This window comes from Ornithorhynchus anatinus, chromosome 12, assembly GCF_004115215.2.
Source record: "Ornithorhynchus anatinus isolate Pmale09 chromosome 12, mOrnAna1.pri.v4, whole genome shotgun sequence".
NCBI lineage: Eukaryota > Metazoa > Chordata > Mammalia > Monotremata > Ornithorhynchidae > Ornithorhynchus > Ornithorhynchus anatinus.
In genome coordinates this window covers 47,776,710-47,785,052 of record NC_041739.1, presented here as the reverse complement: position 1 = coordinate 47,785,052, position 8,343 = coordinate 47,776,710, and the positions used below count along the sequence as shown (strand labels likewise).

General features: G+C 46.1%; 1 non-coding gene across 1 annotated transcript; it reads left to right on the top strand.

The window, feature by feature from the left end:
- The first annotated feature begins 5,099 nt into the window (after nt 1-5,099).
- Nucleotides 5,100-5,237, top strand: LOC114815736. Its single transcript, XR_003763539.1, has one exon. It is a non-coding gene; the product is annotated as a small nucleolar RNA SNORA7 (small nucleolar RNA).
- The last annotated feature ends 3,106 nt before the right edge of the window (nt 5,238-8,343 follow it).

Below are 8,343 nucleotides of genomic sequence, written 5' to 3'. Positions count from 1 at the left end.
TGGCCTGGAACTCCCTCCCTCTTCATATCCGACAATTACTCTTCCCACCTTCAAAGCTTTATTGAAGGCACATCTCCTCCAAGAGGCCTTCCCTGACTAAACCTTCATTTCCTTCGCTCCCCTTCCCTTCTCATCTCCCTGATTTGCTCCCTTTATTCACCACTCCCTCACCCTAGAGCACTTATGTAAATATTAATATCATTTATATTAAATTTTAATACTAATTGTGGTATTTATAAATCAATCACATTTATTAAGCACTTACTGTGTGCAGAGCACTGTACAGTTGGGACAGTATGAGTCAGATTCCCCACCCACATGAGTTTACAATCTAGAGGACTGCAATTTAGCCCTTACTTTCTGCCAAACACTAGGGTCCATACAATGCCATCAAATCAGATTCTGACCCTGTCCAATATGGGGCTTGGGGTTTAAGAACGTGCATTGAATCCCCATTTTAGAGATGAGGAAACAGGCGCAGAGAAGTTTAGTGACTTGCCCAAGGGCACACAGAAGGTTAATGGCAGAACCGGGAATAGAACCTGCGTCTTCTGATTCCCAGCCCTGGGGTCTTTCCATGAGGCCATGCTGCTTCTCTTTTTACTTGTGATCTGTATAAAAGAGGTTGACATGGGACAACACATTGCAGGCTGGTAAGGCACCTCCCTCTAGGAGACCCCGGTTGCAAAGTCTCCGAGCATAGGAATTGGTGGGAAAAACTGACACCTAATGGGAAAAGGAGTTGTAGATGGGTAAAGATAATTATCTGACCACCCTAAATATAGCTGGGGGGTAAGACGTGGACTGTTCTGATCTCGAAAATAATCAATCAACTGTATGTTTTGAGAGCTTACTGGGTGTTGAGAACTATACTAAGCACTTGGGAGAGTATACAATAATAATAATAATAATGTTGGTATTTGTTAAGCATTTACTATCTGCAGAGCACTGTTCTAAGCGCTGGGGTAGATACAGGGTAATCAGGTTGTCCGACGTGAGGCTCACAGTCTTAATCCCCATTTTACAGACGAGGTAACTGAGGCACAGAGAAGTTAAGTGACTTGCCCACAGTCACACAGCTGCCAAATGGCAAGAGAGTCGGTATGCACATTCACTGCCCACAACAAATTTGCAGTCTAGACGGGGAGATAGACATTTATAGAAATAAATAAATCGTGGGTATGTACGTACAAGCGGCGGCGCTGAGGGAGGGGAGAATACAGAATGCAAATCCAGTGCAAGAGTGATGCAAAGAGAGCGGGAGAAGAGGAAATGAGGGCTTAGTCAAGGCTAAGGCTAAGGGCTTAGCCTCTCGGACGAGATGTTATTATTGAAGGCTTTGAATGTGGGGAGAGTGATCGTCTGTTGGATATGAAGGAGGAAGGAGTTCCAGGCCAGAGGCTGGATGTGGGTAAAGGGTCAGGGGCGAGACAGATAAGATCAAGGAACAGAGAGCGGGTTTGACATTAGCAGAACCAAGTGAGCGGGCAGGGAGTAGGAAATCAGAGAGCTAAAGGAGGAGGGGGCAAGTCGACTGACTGCTTTAAAGCTATTTCCCTATCCTAGAAAGCCTAATGAGGAAATCACGGCACCCAACAGGGCTCGCAAGATGGCTGCATCCCAAGTCCTTTTTCTCACCCTCCGTCACCTCAGTTAAAAGATCAGAGAACCTATGAGAACCCCGAGAAGCAGGATAGCTTAGAAAACAGCCTCGAGTGAGGGGACCTTCGTTCTGATCCCTGCTCCTTCACTTCCTTGCTGTGTGACCTTGGGCAAGTCACTCTCTTTGAGCCAGCTTCCTCATTTGTAAAATAGAGATTCAGTACCTATTCTTCCTCTCTTTTAGATTGTGAGCCCCTTGTGGGACGGGGACTGTATCTGATCTGATTGTCTTGTATCTAGCCTAGTGCCTAGTACATAGTAAGCACTTAAATACCACATTTATCATTATTACCAATTAATCAGTGGTATTAATTGAGCGCTTTCTGTGGACAGAGCTCTGAACTAAGCACTTGGAAAAGTACGGTCTGAGCCGATAGACACACTGCTCTCCCACGAGGAGTTTACAGACTAGAGAGGAGCTTTGCAATCTTGTTATCCTATAAGATAGCTCTTCTTTCTGTTTTAAATGTAGAGAAATTAGATTCCTGGGTGAGAGAGGCTTCCAGGGAAGGAGGCGGTTTTCCGGCCTGATAGCAAAACCTGAGAGCGAAAGCAGGTAATTGAGAGAGAGCGCCTTTCCGCTGTAGAATCGTGATTTAGGACTGGGGAGACCTAAGGCTGATCCTGATCCTAACAGCGCCGTTGGTTGACCCAGCCCGAAGTACCCCACCAAGCTGTCATCCTGGCTACGGGCACGCCGAAACTACCCTCGCCACGCTTGCTCATGATTTTAAATTCAGATTTCATCAAGTACAAAGTACCGCAGCCTCTGCAGCAGGTACCAATATAAATAAATTAACTCCCGCAGACGCCCACAGCTTCAGAAGAGCAAGCTTTGAATTAGTGCTTTGCCTTAAACCAAAGCCTGCCTCAGTGTAATTACTGCCATAAGTGAATTAAGGAAGCAAATCAGCTGCTCGGCTAAGAAACGTTCTGTGCTTAGCCGGGATGACAGCACACCCGCCTTACTCTGCGGTGGCTAGGGTTCTTCAGAGAGCCCTTGGGGCCCTTGGTATTTGATAGTAAGGAGCCCTTTAAAAGAATCTCAGTAAAAAAAGGGACTCGGGTCTCAGATATTCAAACAAGAGAGCCAGCAAAGTGCTCCCTTTTGAACTAGGTGGAGGTTTTCTGAAAGAGTGGGCTCTACAAGCTACGAAGTGTTTCAGGGAAGAATATGAAATAGATCGCTCCCTGATTCCAGGTTGGCTTTAAATGGTACTGGTAGGTGAAAGCAGTGTGCTGGAACAGCAGGGAAGGGCAGACTGTAGAAGAGTCAGGGCAAAGGGAGGGGTTTTCCACCCATTAAATCCCAAGCCCCAAAATCACCCAAAGGGGCAATCAGTAGGGAAAGGATGCCATTGGCAGGCAAACCTTTGCTCTAGGAGATATGTGGTAGTTAAATGGAGAGGGTTGCCCTCTCCATCACCTTGCCCCCTCCTACGTCACCTCCCTTCTGTCTTTCTACTGCCCACCCCGTACACTCTGCTCCTCTGCCGCTCATCTCCTCAGTCCCCCGTTCACACCTATCCTGCTGTCGACCCCTGGCCCATGTCCTACCGCTGTCCTGGAATGCCCTCCCTCCTCACCTCCGCCAAACTAACTCCCTTCCCCTCTTCAAAGCCCTACTGAGAGCTCACCTCCTCCAAGAGATCTTCCCAGACTAAGCCCCCCTTTCCCTCTGTTCCCCTCCCCCCCACCCTCTGCTCCTCCCCCTTCCCCTTTCCCTCCCCTCAGAACTGTGCTCATTTGTATATATTATTTATTAACCTATTTATTTTGTTAATGAAGTGTACATCCCCTTGATTCTATTTATCTTGATAATGTTGTCTTGTTTTTGTTTTGTTCTGTTTTGCTCTGCTGTCTGTCTCCCCCATTTAGACTGTGAGCCCATCATTGGGCAGGGATTGTCTCTATCTGTTGTCGAATTGTACATTCCAAGCGCTTAGTACAGTGCTCTGAACATAATAAGCACTCAAAAAATACTATCGAATGAATGAATAAAAACACCAAGGCCCGAACACTCTGTTTTGGTTCACCTTCCTGTCTCTCTCAAAGCCAACCACTTGCTGTCATCATTCTGCTGCCTGATAACTGTAATAATAAGAAGAAAAATTGCATCTGTTAAACAATTACTTGTCCCAAGGACCGTACTAAGCTCTGGGGTGGCCTCAGGATGACCAGGTCCAACATGGGGATCACAGTCTAAGTAGGAGGGAGACCGGATATTGAATCCCCATTTGGCAGATGAAGAAGTGAAGCACAAAGTTGACTGACTTGTCCGAGGTTACCCAGGTGGTGCTGTGATTAGAACCCAGGTCCTCTGACACCCAGGCCCATGCTCTCGCGAGTCTATTATATGTCGGTATTTGCACTGCACTAAGCACTGGGGATTGTACAAGATAAACAGGTTGGACGATCAAGGGTGGCAAAATTATGCCTTCTGACCACTGCATGTTTTCCTCTCCTCCCAACACTGAAACTGAGATTCCTACTGGCAGTTCTGAACATCATCGCCTGGGTGAGGCAGTGGGGTTTCAAAGAAGCAGACATATTTTCTGTCCTTCGAGGGCTTACAATCGAATGGGGGAGGCAGGTTAGAGGAATGCAAAACTCTTTGTATTTAATTAAAGGTACTAGAGACTTACATTCCAACAACTGAAATCACAGAGACAGTTAAATGGGAAAGACTCCCGTCACAAAAGTCCAACTGGCATAAGGCCTAGTGAATGTGCCATTTTCATCTGTTCATTTTACTGAGTTTTGGCCATCCAACTGGTAAGAAGTTTATCTTTTTTTTAAAGAAAGAACACTGCCAATGGCCAGTGGAATATTGGAAGAGGATTAATCGAGGCAGAGAAGGAACGCCTTGGACTACTGTATTTTCTGCATTTATATTAATAATAACTGTGGTATTTGTTAAGCGTTTACAATGTTCCAGGCACTGTCCTAAGCACCAGGGTAGATCTAAGGTTTCGGGTGGGACACAGTCCCTGTCCCACATAGGGCTCACAGCCTTATTGGCTCCCCATTTTACAGATGAGGGAACTAAGGCACAAACAAGTGAAGTGACTTGCTCAAGGTCACCAGCAGACAAGTGTCAGAGCCAGGATGAGAACCCAGGCCCTTGTGAGTCCCAGGCCCGTAGTCTTTCCACTAGGCTGAGCCGCTTCTCAAAGCAGAAGCGATATGTGACACAAAGACGTATAGAAAGAGATCTTGCCCTTTGTTTTTGAAAATTATGCCAGTGAGAGTAATGTCCTACCCTTGCGTGAGAATGTAGCTGAAAAAAAAACAATGTGGGATTGACATACCCTCCTGCATTGTTTACAGAAATAAATCAGTGATCATATCATTAATGGGTTCATCTCACTTCAGTCCTGTCTCTGGTTTCAACAAAGCCACAGCTCTCAGAAATGCTTCCTGCTAGGCTGGTCTATCCCCTCTCAGGATCACAGCTGGAGAGTTTCCAGTACTCTCCCACTCCCGGCTACAGGAGGGAGAGTCAAGCAGAGGCTTGTCCATTCCATTCCTGGCTTGGGAAGTGGCTAGCGAGTGGAAGGCCATCTGCTACAAGTCAAAACTCCCCTGTGCTGGGCAGCGGCGGCACGGGAGAGAGTCGAGGGCAGAGAGTCAAGTTTCCCGCGTGGAAGAAGGCAACGGTAAACCACGTCTGCATTTTTCCCAAGAAAACTCTACGGATCCGCTACCAGGACGACTGCAGACGGAGGTGGGGCGTTCTGGGAGAGTTGTGTCCGTGGAGTCGCTATGGGTGGGAGGCGACTTGACCGCATAAAACAAAAAGAGAGGTTGGCTAACCGCTGCCGTGACCTTCCTGGAGTCCACTGCTAGTTTCCATCGCTTAACGAGGTACTTCCCGTGTCTTTCCATCATTTTTTCTCCCCTCCAGGCTCCTGTGATCTCTTTACACTCTAAGTTCACTGTGGGCAGGGGATGAGTCTATCAACTCAGTTGCATTGCACTCTCCCTAATGCTTAGTACAGTGCTACGCACGTAGTTAGCACTCAGTAATACCACTGATCGATTGATTCAGCTAACTTAGAGCAGATGTTTGGGGAATCCTGCTGCACTCCATACTTAGAGACACTGCGATCACGTGAAGCAGTGCGGCCTAATGGATAGAGCACGGCCTGGGAGCCAGAAGGACCTAGGTTCTAGTCCCGCTCTGCCACTTGTCTGCTGTGTGACCTTGGGCAAGTCACTTAACTTCCCTCTGCCTCCAGTTACCTTATTTGTAAAATGGGGATTAAAACTGTGAGCCCTATGTGGGATAAGGATTGGGTCCAACCCTATTTGCTTGTATCCACCCCAGCGCTTAGAACAGTGCCTGGCACATAATAAGTGTGTAAAAAATGCCACCAAAATAATAATATTAACAATAATAATAATAATAATAATGATGGTATTTGTTAAGCACTGTCCTAAGCCCTGGGATAGATACAAGGTCATCAGGTTGTCCCATGTGGGGCTCACATTCTTCATCCCCATTTTACAGATGAAGCAACTGAGGTACAGAGAAGCAAAGTGACTTGCCCAAAGTCACACAGCAGACAAGTGGCGGAGCTGGGATTAGAACCCACGACCTCTATTATTGTTATCATCCATTGTCCTCACATGTCCTACCCCGTGGAACTAGTTTGCTCTCAGCATTGCTTCGATGCAGCTGCGTGAACTGTCTTCCAGGGCCTTGTGGGGGATAATCTTGTCTTACCATTTTCTGGTAGGGTGGTGATGGTGACTCATAGGTGACACGGATGAAACTGCTGCGGGAGCTTGAAATGTTTCCAGTACTCGGTCCAAGTCTCACAGCCAAATAATGCTACTTATTGAGTGCTCACTTGATGTAACACACTGTACTAAGTGACTGGGAAGCAGAAAAAAAAAAATAAGTGACACTTTCCCTGCCCTTACAGAGCTCACGCTCTAACAGAGGAGACGTTGAAAAAATATTTAAGAGGGGCAGCACGGCCTGGTGGAAAGAGCTTGAAACTGGGAGCCGGAGGACCTAAAGTCTAATCTCCGCTCTGCCTCTTGGCTGCTGCAGGAATTGGCCCGGTCGCTTAAATTCTCTGAGTCTCAGTTTTCTCGTCTGCAAAATGGGGATTTAATGCACGCTCTCCCATCGACTTAAGAGTGTGAGCCTGCTGTGGGGCAGGAACTGTATCCAACCTGATTCATTTGTATCTACTTGGAACGGTTCTTGGCCCATAGTAAAGCTTAATGAATAGCGAAATTATTTATTTACAAATGGGGTGGTCAAGATAGCGAATGGAATGTACAGTTGAGTCAATAATAATGTTGGTATTTGTATTTGTTAAGCGCTTACTATGTGCAGAGCACTGTTCTAAGCGCTGGGGTAGATACAAGGTAATGAGGTTGTCCCACGTGAGGCTCACAGTCTTAATCCCCATTTTACAGATGAGGTAACTGAGGCACAGAGAGGTTGAGTGACTTGTCCACAGTCACACAGTTGACAAGTGGTAGAGCTGGGATTCGAACCCATGACCTCTGACTCCCAAGCCCGGGCTCTTTCCGCTGAGCCACGCTGCTCTGCACAATATAGAGATAACGGGGCTGCGTGCATGCAAAAAGTTTTTTAAAAAAGGGTTTTTTTAAAAAAAGAAGTGGTGATCGAAGACCTTCAGTTTGGTATGGTGTTTGATATCCATCAACAGCATGGATCTGCTTCCGCGTTGTATATATTGTACAGTATATGGATCTCCTTGTCCTTCCTGCAGATTTTTGAACCACATTTTCCCCACTCATTTTGTGCTGCTAAAAGCCCCTAAAGCACCACTTCAATGTTCTGTTCTATTATAAAAAGGAAATACTTGGCGTGGGCGTTTTTTTGTCAGAGTTTGTGCTTTTCCATTTTTTTCTCCTATACTGGATAACTGCTTAGTGCTTGAGGTCTGCTTTCTTGACTAATCAATCAATGAAATTTACTGAGTAATTACTGTGTGCAGAGCACTGTACTAAGCACTTGGGAGAGTACAACCCAACGGTATAACAGACACATTCCCTGCCCACAGCGAGCTTCCAATCTAGAGTTTATAGGTGTCTTCCCAGCTCACAGTGAGTTTACAATCTAGAGGGGGAGCTTCAGACTTTTACAACAAGAGCTAAGAGAACTTCCTTTATTCAGAAAAGAGAAGGATCTAAAAAATTTAGAGAGTTTAATATACTCAAACTTTTCAAAGAATCATCTTACATTTACCATGAATCTGTTCAAGTCTTTTTAAATTCTTTATTATTATCCTTTGATAGTCCTTCATCTTATTATTCTTTGTTTTCATTTTTTTGCTTCCAACTTTTTCAGGAAAGAAGAGGATCCACTGGCTCTTTCCAATCCACTCTGAGAATCCTACTCAAGGATGACTTATAATAATGTTGGTATTTGTTAAGCGCTCACTACGTTTGAGCACTGTTCTAAGCGCTGGGGGAGAGACAGGGTCATCAGGTTGTCCCGCGTGAGGCTCACAGTCTTCATCCCCGTTTTACAGATGAGGTAACTGAGGCTCAGAGAAGTGAAGTGACGTGCCCACAGTCACACAGCTGACAAGTGGCAGAGCCAGGATTAGAACCCACGACCTCTGACTCCCAAGTCCATCCACTAAGCCCCGCTGCTTGCAATGGGATAGGGAGATTCTTGAAGCTCAGGTA